We start from the raw sequence: 10990 nt of genomic DNA, 5'->3' as shown, positions 1-10990 counted from the left end.
ATTTATCAAATGCTACCAATAATAAAATAATGTGATTGCTTTTCCAAACAAATGTATTATTTAACAAAACCAGTCTTTGCAGACATGCAAGGGGGATACACACCTATTCTGCAAGACAGCCATTGCCCAGGCTTGCCTAATACACCTGGTGATCCTGAATAGATGGTGGTGGGTGCCTATTTTCCCAAAGAGAAGCTTCAAAAGGAGTTTGAGTAATGAGCAGCGAGCCTGAACACATGAACTTTCAGGGACATAGATGAAATTGTGAGACCTCTACTTATCTAGTCCAACTCACTGATCTAGTTGCACATACACACATTTACAATTACATATGACATGAAATGCTTTGATGCAGACATATCGCTTTTCCCATCTCACATATTATGACATGGTTTTATGGCAACACTTTGCAGAGTGCAGCTCCTCTCCTGTCTGGGCTAGCTGGCACCTGTCCACTCCTTCAAGGAGCCACTCCCATAAAGGTGGGGCAAGTGCTCCCTCATTTCTTTTATAGGTCTGTAGTGGAGACCCCACAGCCAAGTGGTCTTTAAAGGACGCGGGCTGGGCCTGGTGGCATGCAGCTGTCATCCCAGCTACTTGGGAGGCTGAGGTGGAAGAATCCCTTGAGCCCAAGAGTTTGAATCCAGCCTGGGCAACATAGTGAGACCCCATCTCTAAAAAAAAAGTACTTGGGCCCCACATACTGGACCTTTACAGTTATGAGGCCATGGTCCCAGGGAGAATTCTAAGGCTATGCTAGATGTCTTCACCTCTCAATGACACCTTGCATAGGCTCCAGAGACTGAGGTTCTCCAGAGTCAAAGGTGAGGTTCTCTCACCTTTCATTCTCCAGAGAGTGAGGTTGTTTCTGCTACTGCATCTCTTTCAGATAGGAATACATTCGACTGCTTGTAATAGAAAGTCCAAAATAAGTGTGTCTTATAGAGCATGGAAGTTTCTTTGTCTTTCTCATAAAAGAAGTCTGGAAGTGAGTAGTGTGAGGTTGTATGGGGGCTTCACAGGCACCAGGGACCTTGCTCCTTCTTCAATCTTTCAGCTCTACCATCCTAGTGTGCCATTTCCCTTCCCGAGGACACCTCATGGTCTAACCTGGCTGCTGGAGTTCAGCCATCACATCTGAGTTCGGGGCAGCAGAAAGAAGAAAGGAATATAGCTCCCATCTGAGTTAGCTCCCTTGAGAGAGTGTCCCTAGAACCCCACCCAGCACTTCTGCTTGTGGGTCCTTGGCCTGGACCTACCATGTGGCCACATCTGGCCAAAAGAGAGGCTGGGAAAATAAAATCCAGTAGCCTGAGATTTGATGACTCCATGACTGTAATCCCAGCTACTTGGGAGGCTGACGCAGGAGAATTGCTTGAACCTGTGAGGTGGAGGTTACAGTGAGCCGAGATCGCGCCATTGCACTCCAGCCTGGGTGACAGAGTGAGACACTGTCTCAAAAAAAAAAAAAAAAAAAGGAGATACAGATACCAAATAAACATATGAAAAGATCCTCAACATCATATGTCATTAGGGAATTGAAAATTAAAACAGCAATGAGACACCATTAAATACCTATTAGAGTGGCCAAAATCGAAAACACCAAATGCTGACGAGGATGTGGAGCAACAGGAACTCTCATCACTGCTGCTGGGAATATAAAATGGTGCAGCCACTTTGGAAACCAGTTTGGTGGTTTCTTATGAAACTAAATGTGCTATTTTCATGTGATCCAGCAATCATGCTCTTTGGTATTTACCCAAAGGAGTTGACGACTTATGTCTACACAGAAACCTGCACACAGATGTTTACAGTCGCTTCTGCACGATTGTGAGCACTTGGAAGCAACCCAGATATCTTTCAGGAGGTGAAGAGACAAACAAACTGGTTGGCACAGTGGCTCACGCCTGTAATCCCAGCACTTTGGGAGGCCAAGGCGGGCAGATCACCTGAGGTCGGGAGTTCGAGACCAGCCTGATCAACATGGTGAAACCCCGTCTCTACTAAAAATACAAAAATTAGCCTGGCGTGGTGGCGGGTGCCTGTAATCCTAGCTACTCAGGAGGCTGAGGCAGGAGAATCACTTGAACCTGGGAGGTGGAGGTTGCAGTGAGCTGAGATTGTGCCATTGCACTCCAGCCTGGGTAATAAGAGTGAAACTTAGTCTCAAAAAAAAAAAAAGAACAAGCAATGAGCTGTCAGGCCATGAAAGATGCGGTAGAATTGTAAATGTATCTTACCAGGTGAAAGAAGACAATCTGAAAAGGCTACATACTGTGTGATTCCAACTCTAACTCCAGGAAAGCCAAAACTATAGAGACAGTAAGATGATGGGTGGTGGCCGGGGGCTCAGGGAAGGAAGGGATGAATAGGTGGAGCACAGGGGACTTAGTGAACACAAATTCTTATTTCCAATCTGTGCTTGGTTGAACCAGTGGATGAAGAACCTATGGATACAGAGGGCTGACTGTATTGCATATGACACAGTAAAGATGGATACACGTCATCGTACCATTGTCAAAACTCACAGAGCAGGCTGGGCACAGCGGTTTACGCCTGTAATCCTGGCACTTTGGGAGGCCGAGGCGGGCGGATCACCTGAGGTCAGGAGTTTGAGACCAGCGTAACCAACATGGTGAAACCCCATCTCTACTAAAAATACAAAAATTAGCTGGGCATGGTGGCAGATGCCTGTCATCCCAGCTACTCAGGAGGCTGAGGCAGGAGAATGGCCTGAACCCGGGATGCAGAGGTTGCAGTGAGCCAAGATTGCGCCACTGCACTCCAGTCTGGGGAGACAGAGCAAGACTCCGTCTCAAAAAAAAAAAAAAAAAAGTAAAACAAACAAACCCACAGTATGCATTACCCCAAGAGTGAACCCTGTTGTAAACTGTGGACTCTAACAAATAATAATGTACCGCCGTTGGTGCATCACTTGTAGCAAATGTACCAAATCAGTGCAAGATGTTAGTGATAGGGGAAGCTGGAGGCGGGATGAGAGAGGAGATGGGAATTCTCTGTACTTTCTGCTCAATTTTTCTGTAAACCTAAAACTGCTCAAAAATGAAGTCTGTTAAACATGAAACAAAATATTGAGAGGGAGACCTACAACAGGAGCAATTTGGTAAGGACTCCATTATAAAGGGGGTCTGTCTTTTCTGAGGGTAGATTCTGGGACATTGAGGCTGCCTTATACAGGACGTACATCCTGGGGGGACTCTTCAGAGGTGGCCGCTGCTTTGAGGGCAGATCAGCAGGAGGTACGCAGCTCTGCGCAGAGGAGGTTATGGGGCTGGGTGGGGGAGCCACTTTTGATGTGTGGTAATAAAGTCACCGGAAGAATTTCCTAGCATGGTTAAGCATCCCTCGAGCAGTGCCCAAATTGCTCTGAGCCAGGCTTGGCATCGGGATCTCTAATCGGACTTCTTTGCAGAGTGAGCTCTCGTGTGTGGACCTAGGCCAGTCTCATCACTGTCCCCTGAGCCCCACACTCAGTGGCCCCCTTCTTCTAAGATTCTGCTACTGTCCCACCAGCAGGTAGGAAAGAACTTGGGTTTGTTTTGCAAGCAACGAATGGATTTAGGCTGTTCTGCACTCAGTCTCTCTCCAGTTCCTCTTGGGGCCAATGGTAAATATCCGGAGATGGCCAGGCCAGTCGGGCAGCCCTATCGTGACTAAGGTCAGAGTCAGGGCACCTTGGCCGGCCAGGCTCTGCCCAAAGACCCCAGGTCAGGTGTGCATCTTGAAAGGTTCACAAGTAGGGCTGGGTCCTCTGCTCTGGAGCTCACAGACGTGCAATCTGCCCTGCTCCAGCCTGAAAAGGGGAAGGAATGTGCTTGGGGCCCCACGCCTCCCCTGCAACCAGCCTGGCGCTGATAAGAAGCAGAGAGGAGCTGGAAGGGTCCCTGGAGGAAACAGGTTGGAAGTGTGGGGTGACTGGCCCATTGTCACACATCCAGGAGAGCCTGTCCTGGGCAGACCACCAGGGCAGCCCCACAGCTGGCCAGACACGGCCCATTCAGCCAAAGTGATTCCGTGGGCTCACGCAAGTGACTTTTCTACCTCCAGAATATCAGAAAACCAGGCGGACAGAGACACTAAAGCCCACAAGAGTCACTATCTCCTGCCGCTTAACGCCTTGGGCGTTTTAAATTCCTTCCGCCTCCACCACCACCGCTTCTCCTGGGCCTAGGAACCCTCTAGGCGGTGTGGGTCCGTCCCACATACCTCAGACCTTTGGGCAGCCGTCCCGGAAGAGGGACAGGCTGGAGGAAGGTCTCAAAGCTCAGTCCGTGTGGGGAGAGAGACATAGGGACAGGGAGAGAGTAGAGAGAGACAGAACGAGGGAGATGGAGACAGACAGAAAGGGGGAGACAGAGAGAGACAGAGGGAGACAGAGACAAGAGCAAAGAGACACAAGAGGGAGACACACAGACACACAGAGAGAGGGAGACAGAGGGGCAGAGAGAGACAGAGAGGGGAAGATGGAGACAGACAGGGAGAGACAGAAAGAAACAGAGAAGGGCAAAGAGACACAAGAGAGAGACACACAGAGAGAGACACGGGGACATGGGGAGACAGAGACAGAGGGGGAGACAGCAAGAGACACAGGGAGACAGAGAGAGACAGAGATGGGGAGACAGCAAGAGACACATTGAGATAGCAGTAGAGAGAGACAGAGAGGGAGAAACAGGGTGATTGAAAGAGAGCATCAACTCTTCAGGACTTGAGGAAAGAAACTACGGAAACCCAGTCCCCACCAGGCTGTAGGTCTTGACAGGAAGCCCCCAGTGTCCCAGCTGCATCCACCACCTCACACCGCTGAGGAAAATAAACACCTCCAAGTCTGTGCCAACTTCAAGTGGCTTTGGTCTGACCAAGGTCCAGGGGGGACACACAGAGCAATGAGCGTCTCTCCCTGTAGAAACAGCCTGGACCCGCAGCTTGGTGGGAAGAGGCAGGGCCCCTAGGCTGGTGAAGGAGGCCCTGAGTTCTCACCCTCGCTCTGCGACCCTGGCCTCCCTCTGACCTCCCTGGGCCTCAGTGGCCTTGGTGATGAGACATGAGTCTGTTGGCTTGGGGGACAAGGTGGGTGCAGATGGGAGCAAAAGTAGGTGATGGGGTAGTGGAGTCAGGAAGCCGTAGGCTCAGGGCAGGTGAAGGGAGAGTGGCAGGGAGCCGGGGACACCTGGGGGCCGGACCCTGAGTAGATGGCGCGAGGGAGGGTGGGGGCAAGACCTCCTTCCAGCCACGTGCTTCTCAGCTTCTGAACGCACTGCACTTCTGCCGCCTCAGTGCCAGGGCAGACTTGATGAGGCTTGGGGTGATGGGGAGGAGCCAGACGCCCAGGCCTCAGCCATGGGTGCAGCCAGGAGTAGGGCCCTGAGAACAGAGCTGGGCTGGAGCATGGCTCGTTGACTCTGTGGACCTGCCATCTCCCTGTCTCTGGGTTTGGCTGGGGAATTCACCCTGGAGTGACTCAGCCAGGAAGCTCCCAGACTCACATTAACAGAGGGAGGCACACACGGTTGAAATTTCAGTCAAAACCACCGAAAGCTCTCCACTGGGTTTTTCTAGACCTTGTAGTTGAATTTCCATGACAGCTTTACTCTTTCCAAGAGCGGCAGGGCCACGGGCTTTGTTCTTGGCACCTGCATTCTCCCCAGGGTGCTCTGAAAACTTCTTATCAGTCACCCTTCCAGGGGAGGTGGTGGCTTCTGTCTCAGTGAACTCAGCTACCAAGTGACCCCTGATCCAGGCAGGTGGTGCTGCCCTCCAAAGCCAACGAGAAATGCATGGATTGTTTTTTCCCTTCCTCCCAAGTGCAGATACCAGCCCGGTTAGGACCCAGGACTGCTGCCTGGCCCTAGTACCGAAGAGCTGGCTTATCAGCTGGCAAACACAGAGTATTTGAAGGAGAAAAGACTATGAATTGCTGTTGGATGCCAGAATCTTTGCATGCAAGAGCTTGGCAGCCTAAAACAGTAAAAACCTATTGCATTCCTTCCAAAGTCCTCTTCATTAGATACTGCAGAGAACAGTTTTAATGTGTAGCTACCCTCTTCTGCATTCTTCAGAATGCAGTCTTAATTAACAAGTCTTAATTAACAAGATGGTAGCACCATAAGCATCTCAGGGGTGGGCCCAGCTTAAGACTGGAAGACTTAGAGTACAGCAACATAGAGTACAAGTTGTGTTCCGATGGTTGGAGTTCTCCCAGGACCCTCAGAGTCACCCAGTGAAAGCCACGTGGATAATGAGTGTCCAATTCCACAGGAAAAATGAGGCTGGTGAGCAGATCATAACCAATGTGGTCAAGTCTTTCCCTGCTTTTCACGGGCCTTGAGCTAAAACTCAAACACAGAAGGCCTTTCCTGACGCCGTTTTTAGCCTCACCCTTGGACCCCTGCCTTCAACCTGAACTCCACCCAGTTGTGGGCACCTAACTGAGCAAGACCTCTTCTGCTGCCTCACCTTGGGTGCCAATTTCTCCCCGTTGGATTTCATGGCTCCTCTTCATCACTGGACTGAGTCCTACCTTCCTAGGGTCTCCTCAACTGACACCTCCTCCAGGAAGCCCTCTAATATCCATGGCAGGTGTGGTCCAGGCCTGCTTCAGTGTGGCCACGGCATTCCAGTGTGTCTTCCCAATATCTTTTCCCTCCCTGACTTGAGATTGTCTTCACTTCTGTGCTTGCACACAGGACCGGATTTCACTGCAGCATGAGCGGGCACCTTGGGCATGGTTGACCTTTTCTAAACCGTTTGTGAGACAGGTCGTGAGGTCAGAGCTACTCGGAGGCTGCTGGCAGGGTGGTCCCACCTTTTCCTGAGCCCCCCACCCTGGACACCTGCATGCACACGCACGTGTGCTGTGTACATTTGGGACGACCAGGCAGCAAGGCATGCATTAGGGGAAGAGACAGCAGTGTGTGTGGGGGCCCCGAGGTGGGGACAAGCTCGTTGTCTTGGGGGTCTCGGCCCAGGCAGCTGGAGGTTGGAGAGCTGGCAGGAGCGAGCTGATGTTGCTGCTGGGTTCATGGGGACCCGAGTTTGTGTGAGGCTGTAACAAACACTATTGGTGCCTGCCCAGATCCCTTTTATGAGTGAAGGCATCCACCTCCTAGTTACTGAGGGTCTTGGCTGTCCATGGCACCTGGTTGGGTGCTGTTGGGACACCCCTGTCCTGCTGCCCAGGAAGTTATCTAAACCCCCACCTCAAGGGGCAGCCCACACCAGTGACTGCTGGAGGTGGATCAAAGGCTGGCCCAGCCTTGGCACCAGCGGTGCAGTGGGACTTATGCCCCAGAGCTGCCCTGAACACCAGGCTAGGGGCAGCCTTTCACTGAGGCCAGAGCCAGGCTCAGTTCCTCCTCTTGCCTCACCCTGCTCATCCCTCCTGGCAGGCTTCCCCAGGAGCCCACACTCCACAGCTCTGCTTTGGGCTTGGTGTCCAGAGAGCCTGGCCTCACCCGGGCCATGTGTGCCTTGTGCCAGGTCTAATGTCCCCCCTTGCCTATGGCTGCCCCTTGGGTAGACAGGAGAGCCCAGAAGATGCGACTCACTGTGCACTTCCAGCCCTCTCCTCCCCATCCATCCACCTGGACAGGACGTCCAAGTGTGACAGCTCTTCCGAGAAGCAGCCAGATTGTGGTATTTCAAAAGGAGTGGTTTCAAAAATTAAAAGCAACCTGAATGTCCATCATCAAGTGAATGGATAAACACAGTGCTGTCCATCCACATAGAGGAATGTGGCTCAGCAATCGAGGGGAACAAACTAAGGCCGCGTGCCACAGCCAGATGGATAGAAAACATTTGCACAAGAAAGAAAAGCCCACCACAAGAGAACACACGTTGCACAATTCCATTCAGATGGAATGTCCAGAAAAGGTCAATCTATAGGGGCAAAAAGGAGCTCAGTGGTTGGCTGGGCAGGGATGGGAGGTGGAGTGGGTGCAGTGGGAATTACCAGTGAGGAGTAGGAGGAACCTTCTTGGGGTGACGAATGGTTCTGCAGTTGTATGTTGATGATCACTCTGCTTGGTAAATTTACAAAGACATCATTCACTAGCACGCTCAAAACCAGTGAATTATATGATGTATAACATAGACCCCAATCAAGCTATTTCCACTCCCATAATGGTTTTTATTCCTGGATGAAGGATTTTCTGGATGTGAGTCTTTGGACAAGACCGCCAACATCCCTCTATTTTTATTTTCTTCGGTAAGAGGCAGGTAAAGTCCTCGGCATCCAATATCTGGTTTGCAAAAGCGTTATGAAGTTTTGGAAGTTGATCACACAACATGAAAGGCCCTCATTATTTGTTGCTTCTTTGGCTCAGACCCACAGCCAAAACTCTCAACACAAGGAAGAAGTTGTACTCACCATCCGTGAGGGCAGGTCTTTTGGGAACATGGTTTGTTTAAAGATGATCATCCTCAAAAAATCGCTAGACCTTTTTTCTTAGAGCAGAGTTCCTCAGACCTCTTGGATCAACATCATATGAAAAGCTGGTTAAAAATGCAAATTCATGGCCCCTGCTCAGACTCGGTGAATCAGAACTGCTGGGGCAGCACAGGGACTTGCATTTTCACTGCTCCCTGAAGGTCCTTAGGTTCAGTAGAGGAATGAGATTCCCGGGCTGCAGAAACCTTTGGCCCAACTTTGCAAAATAAGCCTGGCTGTGGCTGTTTGAGGCTGACTACAGAATGATCCTTCAGCTTGCTAAGTCACATTGAAAACACACATTTGCTATCCAAGGAGCACATTTTGCGCTGAGGATCAGGAGGGGTTTGGGAAACCCAGCCGTCTAAATTGCAGCCCCATGAACCTGTGGACCCCGATGACCAAACCCAGGAATCCCAAGAGCATTGCTTTTGTGAGTAATTTGCACCTTCACTGGGCTCTCAGGTGAGCTGGTTTAAAGGTTGCAAATTCTCCTGGTCCACCAGTCACGGGGCCTGGAGATGTGAGAGTAGATACTCTGTTGGATTTTAACCAATTCTTTGGCTTCGAGGCCACTGAACTCCGAGCCAGTGGACTGATTCTCGCAGGGAACTGGGGTCTAGTCATCGTGATACTGCCACAGAAACTCCTACTTCCCACAGGCACGTGTGAAATGGGATCATGGAGAGCCCAGTGAAGGAAATGGAAAACGCACAGCCACTGGGGGTGCCCCTTGGGCATTAGCAGTAACTGGAAAAAAGGCTGAAAAGGTGTTTTTTTGAGTCGGCGGTTGGTGGGAAGTGAGGATGGGATCTCCCCCAGGAATGAGAGAATGCACACAGGTGGGTTTCCTGAGGTGCAGATGCCCCCGAATTAAAGAGAAGCAGCACTTTAAACTATGAGCGGGCAGGACCACATGCTTTTCTCCAGCCTTTCAGCTCTGGAATCCTGGGCAACTGTCCTCAGAGTCTGGCAAAAGGAGATGAGGTGGGTAAGGAGAGTCAGAATTCTCTGGCTATCTCTCTGCTGATAGGTTGACCAGGATCCTACCCCAGACCTCCCCTCTGAGAGCAGGAGATAGATGGATAGATGACCACGGTCCTGCTGAGACCTGGCCCTGACCCTCCGTCCTGTCCTGCAGCATCCCGTAACCCATAGCAGGAACGTAAGATGTGACTTCCTGGCAGCCCCTGCTCCCTCACATCTCTCCAAAAGGCAGGAGGCAAGCCCAGAGCCCAGGGCTCCCAAGAAGGGCTGGAAAAGACTCTCTGGGACATTGGAGCAGGTTGTCACAGCAAGGGCATTACGGAGGGGCCGTGTCTTCCAGCCTGCCTCCACTGGGGGCCCTGAGCCCTACCCAAGGGGAGGAGTAGACCAGTAGGCCATGGATTCAGCAATCCTGGTGCATGTGCAGAAGCTGCCGTCAGCTGGGTCGGAGGAGGGTGTGGGTGAAGCGGATTTGGAGGGGAGGACCGGGAGGCCTGTCCATGGATCGTACAGGGGGAGACGCTGACTGGCCTGTGGGAAGGGAGGGCTAGGAGAGCGGTGCGAGGTGAGAGCTGTTGGTCTGTGGATGGTGTTCAAAGCCATTTCCACATCAGCGTGTCCTCAGGTTTCCAAGACAGTGCCCATAACCCGTCCCTGCCCAGGCAAGAAGAAGGGGACAGAGACAGGGGTTACAGGCTAAGCCAGAGGCACCTTCCTTTTTCAAAGGGAGCCCCTGGGAGGCTTCCTTTTCCTGGGAGCCCCACCGACGGGTGGCTACTTCCTTGACTTTGGCCAGAACTGGCTCCCAAGGCCACAGGAGCGTGGGGAAGGCACACATTTGCGCCAACAGGGAGCCCTGTGTGTGGTGCTCAGGGCCTTATTGAAAACTAACAGCAAAAACAAACGCTGACCCTAGGACCACAGAAGCTGGGATCATGAAATCTCAGAAGGGGGTTTTTCAGCGTGCGTGCTCCTGGCATTTGGGGGTGATGATTCTTGGCAGGGGGGACAGTCCAGTGCCGGGTGGGGCCGGCACTCTGCAGCCTCCTGGCTTCCCCACCGCTGGATGCCAGTGTCCACCTAACCACAAGATTGGGACAACCAAAAACATCTCCAGATACAGCTGAGGATCCCCTGGGGGGCAAAACCACCCCCCAGTTAGAACCATTGCTTTGAAGAATCAGAAGGAATGGTTTATTAAGTTTTATGTGACTACCATAATTTACGAGGTGTTTTTCCATGCATCCGTCTTTGTTCTGTCCTCTCTGCAGAGGGGAGAAGTGGGCACAGCCACACCATGGAGCATGAAAAATATCCCAGAAATATTTTTCAAAATAAAGCAATTATACACACACACATACGCACACACACAGGTTTCCATACGCAGTGCACACACACATACGGGTTTCCACATGGAGTGCGCACACACACACACAGATTTCCATACCCAGTGCACACACACACAGGTTTACATATGAAGTGCACACACGCACACAGGTTTCCATACCCAGTGCACACACACACAGGTTTACATATGAAGTGCACACACACACACAG

This window comes from Rhinopithecus bieti, unplaced genomic scaffold, assembly GCF_001698545.2.
Source record: "Rhinopithecus bieti isolate Rb0 unplaced genomic scaffold, ASM169854v2 scaffold_1014, whole genome shotgun sequence".
Taxonomy (NCBI): domain Eukaryota; kingdom Metazoa; phylum Chordata; class Mammalia; order Primates; family Cercopithecidae; genus Rhinopithecus; species Rhinopithecus bieti.
The sequence above is the reverse complement of the archived record's forward strand: the minus strand, read 5'-3'. Positions refer to the sequence as shown.